The 14,448-nt window shown below is 38.3% G+C and overlaps 1 protein-coding gene across 1 annotated transcript in view; it reads left to right on the top strand.

The window, feature by feature from the left end:
* Window positions 1-469: 469 nt before the first annotated feature.
* sema3b (sema domain, immunoglobulin domain (Ig), short basic domain, secreted, (semaphorin) 3B) overlaps window positions 470-14,448 on the top strand; it is a 71,777-nt gene continuing 57,798 nt past the window's right edge. Inside the window, exon 1 of the mRNA XM_072366337.1 lies at window positions 470-1,029. The gene's annotated coding sequence lies outside the window, so the exon portion shown is untranslated. The remainder of the gene's footprint in view (window positions 1,030-14,448) is intronic.

Below are 14,448 nucleotides of genomic sequence, written 5' to 3'. Positions count from 1 at the left end.
GAACAGTCTGCAGATAAAATACCAAGTGTAGCAGTGTTATGGGTTTGATTATTAAATACTGACTGTTCATTTCAACATGTTCAGCAAGTCAAAATTTACAATTTGGAAAAATACAGCAGACTCAATAAAGAACAAAGAACTAACGGATGACTTGATCTTTCAAAGAATGTGTGATATTTTAGACAGAACTTTGGACTGAAGTCACACAATGACGAGCACTCATGAACTCGCAATGAACTGACCATTTAGGGATAAATTGTGCACAGCAGCAGGAGATGAACAAAGCTTATTTTTCTTATTTATCTAACCTTTAGTTAACCAGAAAAGTATCACAGAGATTAAAAATATCTCAAACTATAGTGTCCTGTGGCTGTGTGACAGAACAAGGGACCGACTTTACCTCTGGACTGTGGATGAGGGAGTGGCATTGAAAGAAAGGGAAGTGTGTGCATGTGTGTGTGACAGAGAGAGCTTTGCTTTCACGCCTTGCTGAGCGGTGAAAGAGTATCTGTCACAGAGGACAAGCCAAAAGACAGAGCGTAAAAGTAAGGCAAAAAGAAAGAAGAGCAGGGAAAAGGACATGGGAAGAGAAAGCAAGGGAGGAAGAGCAGATAGAGAAAGAGTTGGCTGAAAGCAGCTTCTGTCTTCCGTCCCACCCCCTGAGTTTCTTCCCCTCCTCTCTCTCCGGACGGGAGGGAAAGGAAAAAAAAAGAAAAGGAGTGCAGAAAGAGAGACAGAGAGGGAGCTCAGCCAGGCTCTCTCTTTAGCGCAGGACTCAGGAATTCCAGGATCTTTGGAGTTGTGAGCACACACACCTACAAATAAATATAGCTTTTCTTGTGGTGATTCAAATCACAACAGGACTCAGAGAAGGACTGAATGAAATAAGAGAGTCAGAGAAAAATAAACACAGAATAGCTTCTCCAGCCCTTTGGACTATTTGACCATGACGGCACCTGCCAAAGGGAAAATGACTCAGAGGGGCTGAGGACTGAGACGGGACACAAGCAGTGCAAGCAGCTGATGAAGGTGAGATTGTGATTGAATTACAGAATTCATGAAGCTCTGGCTCTGGTTTTTGTCCTTCACAACAGTATTGTCTCAGGAAAATGTATTTATCAGAGATTTCAGTTAAATGAGTAAATGATTTGTGGAAGTGTGTGTTTGACTTTGGGACATAGTGATGTGTGCATGGGTGTTTTTAAAAAAATAATTTTTATTTTCCAAAACAGTTCTTGATAACTGAGACTTAAAAGAACCTGCAAAGTAGTCTCTTGAAGCTGGGGAATACCCTATGTGGGTTTGTGTTGTAATGGATTATACACATGTACATCTGTCAGATCTGTTGTAGTTGTTGTTTCAGATCTGTGCTATTCACAAGGGGGATTTTTATGAGTAGCATAATAGTATTGCTGGACAGCATATGTGTGGACTCATTTTCACAGGGAATATACAAGTGGGAGCATTTTGTGGGTTTGTTATTTGTGATTGAATTTGATCAGTTGGTGATTTATCTGAGCATAAAGGCAAGGAGTCTGCATGCTGGCAGGAACATGTCTTGGATGTTTTATTTCCTGATGGTCCACCAGTAGAAGTGGGAGATTTGGAGGGAGTTATTGTTGCTTTTGCAGACAGTTTTTTTTCCATGTGGCATTGGTATGAAACATTAAACTTCTTCTTTAGCTTAAGAACATCACAAGTTTTAACGAGGTTGAGAGCCATTAATTCCTACTTTAGCAATAAAACATGTTTTGAGTTTTAAAGATCATAAATCATTGTTTTTTTCTCTTTACACCTGCTGTTAGTCTATCATTATCTACCTCTCACCTTATCCCACCACACTCTTACTTTTTCTGTCTAATCTTATTTCCTTCAGTCTTTTCTGCAGTTTTTCACCAAAATCCCCCAAATAATGACAGAGGCTTATTCCATGTCACTCTGCTTCGCTCTCATCCTCTCTCCCACCCTCTCCTCTTTCTTCCTTATCACTATCTTTCTAACTATTCACTTACCTACCTATATAAAGCTTTGTGTATTTGTCCTCCTTTATGTACTTTAGCTCCTTCTTTCTAATTTTCCTGTCAATCAGAAGATCCTCTGTTTTGTGTGCAAATAGGTGTATACATGTTTTCTGTCCTACAGGTGTGTCATTTAATCTATTCAGTCCTATAATCCATGGTCTCACTCGTCTTTATAGCCCCTCCACCCCAAAGCTCTCTTAACCTGCACAGTAACTCCCATTACAATGCCACTGAGCCCGCATATTAACCCTTACTTTGCACTTGTTGTTGGCCCAACACATTGCTTACATAACACTCACTGCGTCATCTGTTAACTTTCATATATTCGGAAGTGTTATATTTTATCTAGATGATTGTATCTGTGAGTCACTGCAGATATAGTTTGGCTTTAAAGGAGAGCTCATCATGCAAGCTATTTTTTTGGTTCCCTTTGCCTGTGTAAATAAAGCCTTTTTTAAAAGCGTTTTCATTTGCTTTAGATCATTGATGTGTTTGTAGTTACTGTACAATGGAATCAAGATGGCACTGAATCACTTTGTATGAGATCTTCTTGCCTGGTGAATAAAGTTTTCTAACTATCAGGTTTTGTTGCACTTTATGCGGACCACTGCAGATAAAGGTTGGCCCATAGATTTTCTTGGAACGAGGTCACTGAAACATAAATATCCTAGAACAGAGGGAAGTTTTATAAATATGAAACATATAATAAAAAGACTGAAAGCTGACCTTGCTTTTAGTTGGAGGCTTGTTTTTTCAGTCTTACAGATGTCTTCACAAAAGTGGACGCTGGTAAAAATGGTTCTTTGGTTGCAATGATTTTTATTTGTTTCAATCATAGGCCGTATGAAAAAATGATTTAGCTAGCTGGTCTGCAGCTCCATAAAGTACAATACCACTGAAGGCTGCTGTCCCAAAAAATACCCCCATTCAAAAACGCCTTAACTTCTCCCGGTAAGTTTTTGCCACATGCCATTATGGTGCCATTAGCTGAAAGCCCTTTGACTGCTTAGTGTGCTTGTGGTCCTTTTGAAAATAAGTCCATAATTCAGTGGGAGGGTGACTGGCTTGACATGCCTTTGAGTCATTGGGAGTCATAGACTACAACTCGGGAGGTTAATACCACAGAAACATTAGACACATGCGCATTGTTTTGAAATTATGTTTTTTATATATTCTTTTCTACAATTTTGCTTTTAGTTTGCCTCTGTTTGCTGTATGTTCTTCAGTTAATTAGAGTTGTTAATTAGATAGTAGTATCTCAGTTGATGTCAAATCCGTGAATCATGGGCACAGCTTGCTAAACAAGCCAAATCATCCGTGGTATCACTACCTCATTACTTAGTGCTGCTCACTTTTGGCTTAAAAATATGGCAAGAGATAAATGTCAGTTGACAAATCAATGTATCCCAATGGATATATCCTCTCTATTTTCTATGTATAGGAAAGATGACCATCCAACCATGTGATGATGATTCAGTTGTAGTTAAAGATTTTTAGCCCAGAAATGAATAATCTTTGGTTAGCATTGAGGCGGTAACATTTTGTGAAGTTGTTGCCGTCTTATAAGTTCACTGCAAGCCGCAATACATGAGAAGCTTCTAATGAACTTAGCTACAACATCATGTTCGATGTATGCAGACTGTATGATTAGGATACCTACTAATTCATAGGCTGTGTGACAGAAAAGCAACACTTATTTCAAGCATCATACTTACATAAAGAAGGATTTTTTTGACCTGACAGACAGAAAAATGACTGCTCTGTTTATTACAGCGTATGTTGTCACCGCTGGGTTCTTTTTACTGTGGTCATAGTTTGAGCTAGAGAAAACATCACAGACGAGTCTTCTGGTGCTTCAACTCAACCAGGTTTGGTTGTTGGAATTCCACATGTTATCTTTTGCTTAGAGTCTACACTGAATGCACACTTTGGGATTTTTGATTGTTTCGATTGTCAACAGTGCCAATGTTGCATTGATCAACACACCACTCCACATTTGTATTTGTTGGTTAGTAGATTAGGTCATAGCAGCAGTCACACTACAGGATCATCATCCTAAATGTTTGATGCAGTTAGAAAATTGTCACTTGCTATCTTTGGTTGCATAATGCAATAGCTGTCTTTGAACCTCTATTGCCGACTGATGCTTGACAACAAAATTCCAGCCACAATCAAAGATACTGCCACGATTCTGTAACTTTTGGCATTCTTCAGCTTGGACAGCTGAAAAGCACACACTTTGTAGCCGCCTTTAAAATGAGTGCGCTCGAAAACCTGCACCTTATTTCTCGGCTTAAGCTGCCACAATCAGAAGTGTTGGTGGTTCTATTGCATTTCTGGCATTTTTAAAAACCAGATAAACCACTTGGAGCAATTGAAATACTGATTTTTTTTTTTAATCTCTTTTTTCTTTTTAATTGACTTATTGTGTCACAGAAATGGTGGCCTGTAAAGCTCTTACTGTGTTCCACTGTGTTGTGCCCCATGTTTACTGTTCAAAGTAAAAGTCACAAGGAGATAAATCGTGGTAAGATTTATGCATGATGGCCTCCAAATAAATAAAAAGGACAGCTTGTTTCTCTTGAGTATCTGGAGGTGATAGTTGATTAATCTTTGTTCAACGTGAGGTCTGTTGCTACTCATGGTAATCATTCTCTCACGCTCTGTATTCAAAATACACGGTTTATTTAGTGTCACAGGATTTCTGCCTCAGACAAACAGCCTCAGTGCATCTAAGAGCAAATGCTCAGTATAATCGTTTTGACCACATGTTCACAGGCTGAATTCGCTCACCTGTGCAGTCATTTAACATCAGAGAGCAGCAAAGTGGACATTTATTTAACGGAGCATCTTCTCTGGTTTCAAGCTGGGTGTACTGATTGTCAGGTGATGAATGGACCACCGGGGTAACTCTACAGTTAAAGTGGCTATAGACTGATCCACTGTCACACCTTGAAACCCATTAACCTCTCACTCAACCCTTCCAAGGCGGAAAAAACACATTGACCTTTCCCTTAACCCTAGGCTCAGACGGCAAAATATCCACAAGTTCAGAAGAAAGTGGGTAGCAAATGCACAAAGCAGAAATAAAATATTTAAAGAAATAATGTATGTTACAATACTGAATCCGTCTGGGTTGGCCAGATGATAAAAATCTTCTCATGGACTGCCAGTGTTGGTCTGTTTCTCTGTGTTGGTTGCCTGTTTGCAGAGAGCTGGCTGCAATGCCAGTTTTCCTTTGTTTGAAATATTTAATGAATGTCTCTGCTCTCTTAAAATATTGACTTTTCCCCCTATAGCCAGAGGGGACAGACGGAAGAGGAGGTTGTTATCTCATTCAAATAAAAAGCAAAAGGCTGTTAGCATCAAACTTTCATCAGTTTCTTTTTATTATTTATTTTTGGTTTTCTTTTTCAAACCTTCTGATTTGGAAAAAAAACGGATTGAATTTGGATTTGGAAGCCACAACTAATGAAGGGTATAATGTGAGTCTGTGTGTGTGTGTGCTAGAAAGTTAATGGGTAACTGTCGTTTCTCTGTGTAGTTACCATTAAAAAAAAAAATGTGTTCAGAGCTTGAAAACTTTGTGTACAATGCTTCTCTGCAGTTTCATGCAAAATGTGCAGTTTTCATATCCTGAGTGCTAAAGGTAAAAGAGAGGAACTATATTCACATACACAAACATTTTGTCTGTAGTCTCCAGTACATTTGATACCTTAATGGCATGGTTAGCTCAGAATATTCCAATGTAGGAATAGAATGAATAAATATAAATAAAGCACATATTTTCTGGAGTTTTCCTGGTAGATTATGATCTTTTTGCTGGTCATTGTGTTTTTACAAATAAGTTGCTGGTTCTTACTACTTTGAGTAGAAACCGATCAGTGAAGTGTGCATGATAACCAAGTCAATAGTTTTAAACATAAAGGAAGATATAGACACCATAGAAAACAACACATCTCATGTTTTAAAGGTGTCATTTGATATGTGTGGATAACCTGAGCCAGTGGATGGATGGATGGATGGATGGATGAGTAACTAAAGGGTTGAGCCTGAGGTCAGAAAGGATAGTTTTCCTAATTCATCACTTTGTTTCAAGAGGTAGATAAAGGATGTAGGTAGTACCTTGACGAATGTTCAAGTTCAAGCTTTTAATGTGAGGAGATCTTCCAGGATAACAAACGGAGTGTTCAAAAATATATCTCGGTGTCAGGTTTCTAACAATGTGATGGAGCAGTGAATCCAAATTAAGACCTAATGAAATATGTAAAATATCACATTGTTGCACAATGTTTTTGTAAATATATAACTTGTTAACAAGTCAGAGAGTGTGCTGTTTAAAAATGAATTTTCTCTGGAGACGTTATAAAGACAAGTGACACCATGCACTGAATACTGTAGGCAATCAACAATAAATAATCATATGAAAATCCAATGTTTTTTAGCCTTCAGACTAACTGAAAAAGTGAAGTGAAATAAATCTGTATCTTCTTTATTTGGCAAAAAGGCCTTAATGTGTTAGATAAAGGGAGTTACAGATTTTCTCTTGTCATTAAATAAGCAGAGTGAAGAATAAAATAGATCTCTGTTAAACCCAGATGTTAGATTTTAAGTTACACACCCGCTTTTGGAGACCCCCTTTTTGCTCCAAATTCAACCAAATATGTGAATAAAACATGGTCAAAATGCAAGTGATTTTAGAAACCATAGGCTCAAAAACATTAAATGTATAATAATTAAAGAAAAGTCAGTCACTTTCTCATACTATGGTTGAAATGTTGTGTTTTTGTTATCAGGAACGTTGGTTCTGTCTTGCTTTTACAATGATCTGGAGATCTGGTGGAATAGAAGCAGGTCCACCTGCTTCAGTTGTAACTCCGTGGGTACATAGATCAATTTGATAGATCCATCCAGAGCTTAACTGATATATTTTAGGCTCAAGTTGGAATCAACAGTCAAAGAAAACCATTATAAATTGATCTTAAGAACATCTAAAGATCCAAATTATTGATAAAGTAAAATCATTAGAGTTTTCTATCAGCAGAGAGTCATAGAATCCTGTTTCCTCTAACACTGTAACTAAGATATGACTAAAATCGGCAATATTTAAAAATGCTGGAATATGTCACTGTAACATCATGTCTGTAATAAAATTTGTTTGGTATCAGCACTAATGAAAAATGTCAAGTTCACCTCAAACAGGTAAATTAATGTACTGTTTTGAAAATGAGTAAGAATTTCTTTTGGCACCAAGAAGTTCCCCTCCAAAGATGTCTCCACCATTGTCTTTTTGCTCCCCTGATGCTTTTTGTCCTTTACTTGTCTCTTCCTTTAGCCTTCCTGCCCTCCACTTTCCCTTCCTGAACAGTTATCCTCCTTTCTAATATCTTCTGTCTTCCCTGAATGCTCCAGTATGATCAGTTGCTGGTGCAGAACAACCTTTCCTTTGCCAGACTGACCTGTAATTGCACTTTCAATTTGTGTATCTATGTGCATAGGGATACCTGTGAGTTTGGACTCCAGGCCTCTCCTGTCTCATCACCTTGAGCAGTCACGTGGTGTTGAAGGTGAAGGGGGAATTAATAGCTTTACACAGAAAGATGGAAAAATAACGAGATTCCCACCATCTCTGTCACACATACGCAAACACACACTGTATGTCCCAGGGGAGTGCTTGAGGGGCTTATGCAGAGGATTTTGCTGTTCTGCAGTGTGCCTGTCAGATAAGGCCGGAGACGCAGGCCTGCCTGCTGACACGTTACTGAGCGTGTGCAGTTCAGCTTCTTCTCCTTCTTTTTCTCTCTTTAACCTGTCAATCAAGTGCCTGCCACCCTCTACTGCCACTGGTGATGATACCACATACATGGGCTGTCTGGCATCTCATTTGATAAACACACACATACTCAGTCTTACTGGGATTTTTATGCTGAATCCCGTCATACCTCCTCTCTTTGTCACTGACTACTGTGGGTGTCCTAATGAGAAGCTCATCGATGAGTGTCCACAAGACTGATTTGATTCATTTTTATCAGTAAGTAAAAGGTTTGTTGTTTGGAGCATAACCATTAGCTTTGCTTTCTTTTTTTTTTAACTTCCTAACTTCTAATTTTTTCAACCTTTTTTGTCTCTACTGCTCCCCTGTTTTTATATATTTGCCTGCCTGTATTTTATCTTCCTTTCCCCTCCTCCTCCCTTACTCTCAGGACTGCCTCCTCCCTTTTCCCTGTCTACTTTACACATCCCAGCTTTTTACACACTCCCCCCCTTATCACCACCTGTAATCCTGCTTACTGCAGTTCTACAACTGCTCAGTATCACAGATGGAAAAAGACAAAGAATTAAGGAAATAGATTGTTTTCTAAGGTTTTTGAATATCATATTCATTGGTAATGCTTCATATTTCGATGACAGTTTTGGCAGAAGCTTTTCTACATTTCCAGCTGTGATTTGATGCATGATCTGGTAAAAAAAAAAAAAAAAAAGGCATTCTGTCAGAGCTTCAAGCCTCTCGTTGTTCTTTTTCCTTCCACTCCAGTTTTATCCTGCAGCACAGCTGCTGTCACACATCGACCATCAGACCTGCAGTCCTTTTTTTCTTCATAATTCCTTTTTGTATCTTCCAGTTACCGTAGTTTCATCCACAGTTCTTGTGGTCCATCCTCATTAGAACAAGGTCATCATGTATTATTTAAATGATAATCTGACAATCTGGAATAATTTGGGGATCATTATCTTGGCTCTTACTGAACACTTAAATACAGAGAGCTTAGGGACTCTGGATCGTCTAATGACAAGATGAGTGAGCAGCCTGTTCCACCTGCAGAACCACACACAACATTTTGTATAATTGCTATCCTCCCACCATCCCATGAAAACCTTTCTGCTGAGGCCCTTGGCCTTGTCCTGTGTCATCCCGTCCCCACACTTCCATCCCACGCCCACCACCACCCTCTTTATCAGCACCATCCCCCAGCCCTAGCCTCTTGGCAGCTCTTCCAGGCAAGCTAATTGACTCAGTCCCAGGAGGGGGGGATCATGCCACGTTTCTAATTTGGCTTCTCCTCCTCTAGATAAAAGCTGCATCCCTACATCCTTCAACCCCCACCTTTTTCTTGAAATCTGCTGCATTTTTCAATCTCCAGAATTTTTATTTGCTTTTTCCAATTATTTTTCAGTTAAGGAAACTAACAGAGTGAAAAACGTATCATTTATTTGTGTTTGTCCAGTTTCAGGCTTTCTCCTTTGTACGCCTCTTTTTTCAAGCTGACTGACTACATGACAGTCAGCCCCAAATACAGACATTATAGACAAGTGAATACATGAAAGGACTGATACACGCACACACACACACACTCACAAATCACAGCAGCCCGCCTTTGCTCACCATGGGGTTCACCTTCAGAGAGCCTCCATCTTTACAAACCACACCTGGGGACTTTAAAGGGCGTAGCTGTGTGTATGTTGGTGCATGTGTGTGCAAAAACTAAGCTTCACTGCACTAACAAGCAGACATTGCTAGAGAACAAAGCCACTTTGTTAGTGATCTTTAGAATCAGCCAAAACAATCAGAATTCTTTACTTTCAACCTTTCTACATCAAACAAATTAAATGAGTATTTTTGCTCATCTGAATACGATGGAGCTATTTGTACTTCAGTCTACCTAACAGTGGTTGTATGCATGCATTGAATGTCCAATATAAATTATTTGAATTTGAGGTAGGGTGAGAATGTGCACTGTCTCTGCCAGAAAAGGTACAATGAACCTTAAGAGAACTGGCCGAAGAAGGAATTTTACATTGCAATGACTTAACATTGATTAACAGTTACACACATGCACACAAAAGGCACAGCTCAAAGACACCCCGACAAATTATTTAAAGGAAGGAAAGCTGGTATGTAGCTATGTCCATTTGCAAAATTACATTCTCAGATGGACAGATAGGTATTTTAGTCAAAGGCACAGGGTCGTCTGATCTTGTGGAAAAGACATTTAACAGTTAAGGCTTGTCTACAGTTCAGATTGCAGAGAGACATGAGACCTACTCTACAGCTTCACAAAAGCATAGAAAATGCATCCCTGAATGTAAATAATATGTAAGCACTGGGAAGAGTAATAAGTTTGTATATGGATTAGCTTTTTCTAATTTAGTGTTACAGGAGAGCTGTATGTAACACAATGGGCTCCAAAAGCCTTTTACTGTTTTACTGACTATAGATGTATTAGATGGGCCCAATTAGTCACAAAGTTTCTAAGTTTGCCGTGAGGTGGAGTGGGTAAGTTTTTTTTCTTGGCCACCACAGCAGGGGGCCAATTTCAGAAGTAGTACTTTTAACAAAAAAAAACTTGGTGATGTTAAGACAGCTGTGTTCATTTTTTTTCTAACTGTCAGAGTTGGAGCTAGATTGTCCCATTTTATTGTTGCATATCACTTTCTGAATATATGATTGTAGGTGCAAGTTTGTGTTCCTGAAAAGGATCCTTTACAATGTGCCACTTGCCCATGATGGAAGGCAAAATATTGTCTGAAGGGCAGTTTCAAGTTGCCTTTTCACCTCCACACAACTGGCCAATCAGTCAGCGTATGAACTGGATATGCATGTCTCATTACTAGTTTTGGAAACAGAAATGACCAGATGGAGTTGCCCAGCTCGTGCATGGGAAAACTATGAGGGACTGGGGCTTTCAAACCCCACACTAATTTCCTGATGGAAACTAATACGTTTTACTGATAAGTATAATGCTGATAAGATCTGGAAGGAGTGTGCAGTAGAACTGTTGCTTCTTCTCTTTTAAAAGAGACTGCTGAGTTGGTTTAGCATCTGATTTGGATGTCTCTTGGATTTCTCCTTGGCAAAACTCAAGAAGATCCCAAAGCAGACCCATAACATGAGATTGTAGCTTCAACCTGATCTAAAGTGATCTTTTTGCTGGATGTGCAGTTGTCATCTTCAGTAAGTTTAAACTATTTCATGAGGTGACGCAAATAATTAAGTTAATGGAAGGTTCACGTGGACTAAGCTTGTACATATATGATAAGACCTGACTCTTTGCTGTTTCATTGGAGATTTTTCTTTATGCATTTTCTTTTACTTACCTCCCTCATGTTTCTGTACTGGCCCGAAAAAATTTATTTAGATACCCCACATGAATAGCAATGAACAAATTCACATCGAAATTAAGTAGATATTCATGTGCTGGACAGTGTTTAATGTGGCTGCTGACGAAAAGATGGAAAAGAGAGTTGGATGGTGTCTAATGTGAGGCTGAGGAGGCTTCAAACAGTAGTCTTCCATGCATCAGACCCCATATGTTGATACACTGCCATTATGTTCCTCATTAGCTTTGGTTTTGTGTGTGTAAATGCATTTCAATGGGCACGTAAAATTAGAATTTTATTGATAAGAAAGGAGAAAGTCTCATGCAGCAGCTAGTTATTAAATGTATGCACATGAATATTCACATGCATAGACTTTGCATTTTCATGCTATATTTTCAATGCTGGGAAATATGTTTGACATGTTACTTAGATGTTGAATGTGACTGCTTATAGAAGGAATAGCTCAGAAGGAGGAGAAGGAGAGCAGGAATAGGCAGATGAGATTTTTAGCTGGAGACGAGAACAGTTTTTGAAAACAGTGATAGATTACTGTGAAATGTGCTGCAACAGGTTGTTTCTGGTCATACATTTCAAACTATTTCTGCGATGCAATAACATTGGACACCAGTGTGGTTACAGATACTGATCCGAGAAAAAAAAAGCCAGTTTGTTCACTTGTTTGAAGCAGGACCTGCTTAAGTCTTCGTTCCTTGACTCCTTCCTTTATTCTTTTTTTTTTCTAAACTCAACAACTAAACAAGCAACTAAAAAACATTTGAAAATACAACAACGAAACATCACCCCATTTCAGAAACACCCCCAAAAAAGAACAAAAAGCATATTCCAAAAAACGCAACAACAAAACAAAAAGCACATCTCAGAAAATGCATCAATATTTCAGGAAAAAACACATTTAAGGAAAATCTTTTTTGAAATGCCGTGAATTTTGTTTTGCCATTGTGTTTTCTAAGATTTATTTTCAGATTTGTTGTTTTGTTTTCTGAAATGTTGTATTTTTGATATTGGTATTGGTATGTTTGTCCACTGTTGTGTTTTGCACCTTAGGGCCTTGAGAAAGGGATAGGTGGGAAGAGTCAGAGGAAGGAAACACAGCTGCAAAGGAGGCGTAATGAAGGAGGTCATAAAATCATTATTTGTACTTGTTTATTGATAGGGTCAGAGGAAGAAGTGATACCTACCTGAGGGCAACACATACTCATGGTCCTCCATCATTCATTCCTGCTTCTTCATTCACTGTTTTCACTGTCAGTTTTTGGCCACATAAAACTTTTAATGAGACTGAGTTTCTGCTCTCTGTCCAAGACTGTCCATGTTAGGAAAAAGATTTGTTTTGTTGGCAGAAATGTACATGAATGCAAAAATATCTCCAAATTGAACAGATTTTTTTAGAACTTACAAAGATTGGTGTTTTGAGGTATTCGTTGTTTTTTTTTCTTCTATTTGCATGTGGTGTTCTGCTGGACACAATGTTGGCCAGCATGCTGCGAGGAGTTTAGTCTGTGTTCTGAAAATATTAGTGGTGGGGGAGGGGCAAGCTGCGACATGTTATGTTTCACCAACATACCTGAACACACCTTCACACTACAGAAAAAAAAGATGCGCCAAAACCAACCAAGCTCATACAGGTCTTTCAGAAGTCACCTGTGTAGAAAAATATGAAAAAAATATAAAAGTGTACGATAACCTCAGTCTCAGCATGTAAAATTATGTGTGCTTTTTATTGACAAGACAAGAATAACTTTTGACACTATAATTCGGATAGCTTAAAGTGACAGTTTAGTTCATACAGCTTTTTGAAAACAGTACAGGGATATTCTGTATTTAAATTAAAAAAAAAAAAAAAAAGAGAAAACGCACACCATACTAAAACCGTGTCATCAGTCCTGCAGGGCTTCAGTGGAGAAGCATAGGTTGAACAGCAGGGTATGACTACATGCTGACACACTGATGTTCTCTTCCTGAACAGGGAAAAAAAAATGTCAAGCACAGTTATTGGCCAAGCAAGCGAGACGTCAATGAAAGCCAATGGTGTGTAAAAGTTAAACCACATCCATCAGTGTGTTATGATCTCTTAGTGAGCCTTATGGGAGGTCCTGTCATCCATTCTCCATGTGAACTCCCGCTACCAAAGTAATTTGTGCTTGAAATGACACTGCAAGTGGGTATAATAAACACTATACTTTAAAATATCTTTCTTAAATCTGTTGAATAATTTCTGTAGCCAAATGATGTACTAAAGAGTAAGAACATCCTTATTTTTGTGTTGTAAACAAAGTCATAAACTATACATCAGCGCTTGTGTAGACGTTTTAGCTAAATTTGTAAAAGTAATCAAATGTACTTTGCACAAAACAAATTTAAAGCTATTTAGTCAGATGAGGGTGATCAAGCTCTGTGAACACACACCCTTCAGTGAGAATTTTGAAAACATTAGGATTGTCGTCAAATGATGAATGAATGATGAATTTCCCCACATCTTATCTTAAACATGCTGACTTACTTATATTCCACAAATATATTATATATAATATTTATATATATATATTATATATAAATATGTATTATATTTTTAAATATTTTAATATGCATAATGGTTTAAACTTGTACTTTTCACAGCAGTACAGATGTTCTTTCCAATCTAATTAACCACTTAAATACCCTGTCCCATTCTCTCTTGAGCTGACTCCGCCTCAACCTCAGGATCTTTGGCTTTGGGTCACCTGGGGCCACAGTCAAAGGTTTAAAATGATACGGCTCCAAATGATTGGCTTTTTAATCTCAATTATTTCTGCTTCAGATAATTCTGGTGTATCTGGTGGCATATCTGTCTTCATAATTTACAGGAAGTAAAGTTGGGCATGATGTTATACTTTGATAAATCTACAAATTTAGAAAGACTAAGGTGTCTGTGGACTTCTAAAAAAAACAATTACAATCAGTTGTTCTGGTCTGAACATCATGTGAGAACAGGACTAAAGTATACACTATCTATAAAGTGATTTGTTTTACAACAGTAATGGTCTAAACACATAGCCAAAAGTATATTTTTTAGACAATTTCTGTTTAACTATATATCTATTATCCCTGCTGGGAGCCACGTGGCACACTTGTAATGCGGTCAGTGTGGAGACTGGGAGATCTACTGGCAGCCATGCCTGACTCATGCAGGGCTTGACGAAGATAGCAAAGTTGTTAACTTGAAAAAAATGGCTTAAACATCTTGGGTATAACTCTGTACCTTTCTCATCATCCAGTGAATGGAGATCAATAACTATGCCAATTCACTGCACTTACATCTCTCTTTGCC

Source organism: Leuresthes tenuis, unplaced genomic scaffold, assembly GCF_036924035.1.
Source record: "Leuresthes tenuis unplaced genomic scaffold, fLeuTen1.0.hap1 SCAF_16, whole genome shotgun sequence".
In the NCBI taxonomy this organism is placed as follows: domain Eukaryota; kingdom Metazoa; phylum Chordata; class Actinopteri; order Atheriniformes; family Atherinopsidae; genus Leuresthes; species Leuresthes tenuis.
Note: the sequence above shows the minus strand (reverse complement) of the source record. Positions and strands in the feature narration are given on the sequence as shown.